At 51.4% G+C, this 4,512-nt stretch overlaps 1 pseudogene; it reads left to right on the top strand.

Annotated features, from left to right (window-relative positions):
- LOC100905750 (SCAN domain-containing protein 3-like) overlaps positions 1-4,512 on the top strand; it is a 7,352-nt pseudogene extending 2,840 nt beyond the window's left edge.

Below are 4,512 nucleotides of genomic sequence, written 5' to 3' on the forward strand. Positions count from 1 at the left end.
CTGTGTAGGGGGAGTTGATGGGCTAAAGTAGCTACCCAGAAAAATTCTAATGACCATGAGTTGACTCACGGTGTCCAGACCGGACGCTGGAACAATGACTTCAGTATTCTGTAACTTAGTGTAAGTTCGGTGACCGTCATAATTGCAGTGGACGGGTTACTGACTTGCCCCTTTCCTTCCAGCACTATATAAGGCATAATAAAGCTCGGTACTAGTGGGGGAGCCTTTGGTATTTCACACCAAGCAAGTTCGTCTTTATTAGCCGTTGTCCCAGTTGTATCAAGCGCAGCATCGATTCGAGCTCACCGCAGCCAGAGCTAGTAGGCTAGATAGCCAAGAAAACCTATCAGGAAGTAGTGAGCGGAGCACAGGGACCCCTGGATGCGACCAAGGCGACGACAGCTGAGGGGAAGAATCAGCAGAAGAACTTCATCTTCGGAAATAAGGCCGGAAGGTACATACTGTTCAATTCAATACATCCAAACTTATCCAAATGCCAATTAACAAACCCACCTTTAACGAATATCTAGCGAATCGAGCAGCGAGTCAGCTCACGATGCAGAATCGAGAGCAGAAGGACCAGAAACAGGGCCGTCGGGAACAGACACACCAGGAGCGTGCTGAACATCTTTCCGGAGAAGCGGAACACAGGACGGTCTAGTCCCTGGATCGTCTGACTCTCGGCGTCCCTCGTCCGGTCGACCTCCATAAGCTCTGGGACAAACTGGGCAACGACACGGACTGGTCTCGGCGCAGGCATGGGGATGGCGGACGCGGTCGGCGCGGAGGGACGGCTCGGGGCACTGCGCGGAGCTGGACCCAGGTCAACCCTCGGAGAGGTGTGAGCTGTCGTCGGACCCGTGCTATGGCCAATTAGACCGTCGCTCCTGCCTGGACCCGCGCTACCCCTCTCTGCCGCGGGCTCCTTGATCGTCCTCTCCTTGACCAACGTACTCGTCTTCGGTTTCGAGTGCAGCCCGACCAGATCGTTCTCCGGAAACCTGAAGCTGGGAACCGATTCCATCGTCTCATCATCGAGCTGAGAAAAGCTCGGAAGGAGCCTCGCATACGACGGTCCGGGCGACGGGGGATGAGTCGACGATTCCGAACTTTCGGTATCGCTTGTCAGCCACGAACACGACGGAGCGGTCTCTTCGCGACGACGAGGGGAGGTCCTTCTTGAAGCTGAACACCGGCTTCTGCGACGTCTTTGTCCGGACTCGGCATCGGAACTACTAGCGCAGCAGCGGCGATGTTTCGAGATCCGATGACACGAAAGGAAACGCGCCGGAAGCCTGCGTTTCGATGGTCGATTCGGGTTCAGTTTCCTCTGGCCGATGATGTTACCGAGCTGGGCGAGCCATTCCAGACGAATCTGGTCGGCGGTCCTCTGAACTGACGACATGGCGAGAGCCGTGCGCAGCGATCCAGCGTCGGAACTCAACTGATGTGTTCAGACAAGAGAAGAAGACAATACTCCGTTGGAATAACTGCCATACCGGCAACCAATGAAAAACTCGAACACAATTTTTCAAATGAATACCCGATGCATCGAGATTGGAGTCCAGGTTGAGCTGCATCGTTGATTGGTGATCGTGCAGAGACCGCATCGTTGATTGGTATCCGCTCGGAACCACTCAGTGAATTCTTGATTTGAGAGCCGAAGACGGAGTGAACTGAATAATGATCATCACAACTGTCACCGGTATTTCGGTGCATGTGTCTTCGAGGTTGACCGAATTTCCCCTGGGTCTGATGGTCCGCTCGAGGTGACCGTGGATCACGTAAAGGCGCCGTTTACCGGTGTCGAGTTGGCTAAGGACAAAACAACATGCCGACCGCGCTAATAGCTGAACCTGTCTTCCTCCCACGGTCTCCACGAGAGCGTCTTAATCATTGCTTTTACTTCAAGCAAATTCTCTGAGTGATTCCCTGGCCGACATTGACTGTGAAGGGGGAGTTGATGGAAGATTCCGTTCCCAGCCGAATGTCGGCACTATGACTAACATGCGTAGATAAGCCAGTGAACGGAGGGGCGACATTCGAACAAGAATGTAAGAAAGCGAGCCCGACGTCTTGAGTATTGAGTAAGATAAAGCTCTTCGTCTGTTCGTCTTTGCCGTAAGGTTTGTGATAGCCAGTAGATAAGATAAGTGAAGAGGCCTCTTAGGAGAGAAGTATAAATACTGGAATAAAGAACGCCCCACACAGGGGGAGACATTCATTCGTACACCGAATCTCTGAGAGTCTTCCTTGAGCCATAGGCAGCGTGTCCAGTCGCCCGAGTGTTGCACGAATAATCGAGCTTAGAGTCCAGCCGACTATCCAGTGGTCTGAGCTTAAAACTTCCTTCAAGGATTGATATCCTATACCGGCATCATTTCTTTGGTCTGTTGTGTTCCGTCCGAAAGGTGCCTACTCATCCCATCGAACTCTTCGAGTACTCATCGTCATCTCAGGAGAAGCCGACCGAAATTTCCCTTCACTGACAATGTCATGTGCCAAGAGTCTGAATGGAATGTCCAGTCTTCGACGAGTTCCAGTCCGATGAGATCAGTCCATGCTTCCTCCTCGTGAGTGAAAAGGGCCGCGGGAACATGTCCGATATTTCCGGCTTTAGTGATCAGTGATCCCCCGATTCGATCGCAGACGACGGGGAGAATCAGAAATCAGCGTGTCCAGGCAAAAAAGGACGCAGACCATCAGAAAGCGAGCGAAGAGAGCCAAAACTTCCAAAACCAGAAGGTACCATCCGGATTACCTGAAATTAGGATTCGTTGTGGAACCTGGTGGCGAATTTTGCCCGCGACCTTTTTGTCTTGCGTGCTCGCAGAGTTTGACGAAGGACGCGACGCCATGAAGCCATCGGAACTCTCACGACACTTCAGAGCGAAGCACTCCAACTTTTCATCAAAGTCGATTGAATACAACCAGCGACTTCGCGAAAACGTGCTGCTAAGTTTTCGAGATGATGACAATGCAGTCACGAGGAAGCTCCTAGACGCGTCTTATGAAATAGCTCTCTCGATCGCACCAAACGAGAAACCGTTCAATATCGGCGAAACTCTCATCAAACCATGCTTGGTGAACGCTTGCAAGATCCTATTCGGTGAAGTTCAAGCAGCACGTGAGGGGAGAATCCCTCTGTCCGCTCGACCCATCCACCGCAGGGTGGTTACTATGTCCGAGGACGTTGAGCGTCAGGTCCTAGGATTGATTAAGAGGAGCTCTTTCTTCTCGATTCAGCTCGACGAGTCAACTGACGTCTCTAATCGGGCTATTATCCTATGTTTTGTGAGATTTGTTGAGGGCCAGTCTGTCCGCGAAGACTTCCTGTGTGCATTGGAGCTGCCGGGAAGGACAACAAGCTCGGCCTGTTTCGAGGCCTTCCGAAGTTACTTCTCGGAGAAAGAGATTGACTCGAAGAAGTGCGTTGGTAATTGTACGGACGGAGCCGCAAATATGGTAGGACTAAAAACAGGATTGGTTGCGAAGGTGAAGCAGGTCGCTCATCCCGGGTTAATTTCGAGCCACTGCCTCATTCATCGTGAGCAGCTAGTAGCCAAACCGATGAGCACGGTGCTCCACGAAGTGTCGACCACCGTTGAAAAGATCATCAACCATGTTCGCCACAAAGCGATTTGCTCTCGTCTGATCAAATCGCTCTGTGAAGAAATGGGCTCGGAATACGAGTCCCTCCTCCTCCACGCTGATGTCAGACGGCTGTCGAGAGGACGAACGCTCTCACGGTTCTTCGCTTTGCGCGAGGAAGAAGGCGTCTTCCTGGCTCAGCAGAAACACCCCGATGCAGACAAATGATCTGATGAGGATTGGATTGTCAGAGTTGCGTATTTAGGTGACATCTTCTCGCAACTAAACAAACTGAACTTGTCTCTCCGAGGAGTTTCTCAGGGTATTCTCACGAGTAGAGGCAAGAGTGACGCATTCCAGGAAAAAATTGCATTCTGGCGCTCCCGGCTCGCCGAGGAGGACTTCGCCATGTTCCCGACATGCGGTGAATATGTCGCTGAGAAGCACATCGATCCTGAAATGATTCTTCTGTGCATTCAAAAGCACATCTAGTCTCTTCAAGATGCATTCGCACGGTACTTTCCGCCGAGAGAAGATCCTCAAATCGGCCGTTTGTAGATTGTGGATCCCTTCAGAGTGAGCCTCGACGAATGCGATCTCAGCATGCAGGAAAAAGGAAGTCTCATAGAATTATCCTCCGATTGTGCTGTCAAGTTGAAGTTTAACGCCGGTATCTCGAGAGCCGAATTCTGGCTGTCGATCAAGGAGGAATATCCTATACTCAGGATGCCATGAAAATCCTTATCCTCTTCTCAACAACATATTTGTGCGAAAATACTTTCGGCAATGACGGCGATCAAGACACGATAGAGGTCGAGATTAGACTTACGGATAGCTCTCCGACTCGGAGTCTCAACTTTGGAGCCGAACATCGAAGAGCTCACAATCAGCCAATCAGAGCAAGAGCAGCCGTCAGATTGA

The sequence above is a fragment of the Galendromus occidentalis genome, unplaced genomic scaffold, assembly GCF_000255335.2.
Source record: "Galendromus occidentalis unplaced genomic scaffold, Mocc_1.1 scf7180000075627, whole genome shotgun sequence".
In the NCBI taxonomy this organism is placed as follows: Eukaryota; Metazoa; Arthropoda; class Arachnida; order Mesostigmata; family Phytoseiidae; genus Galendromus; species Galendromus occidentalis.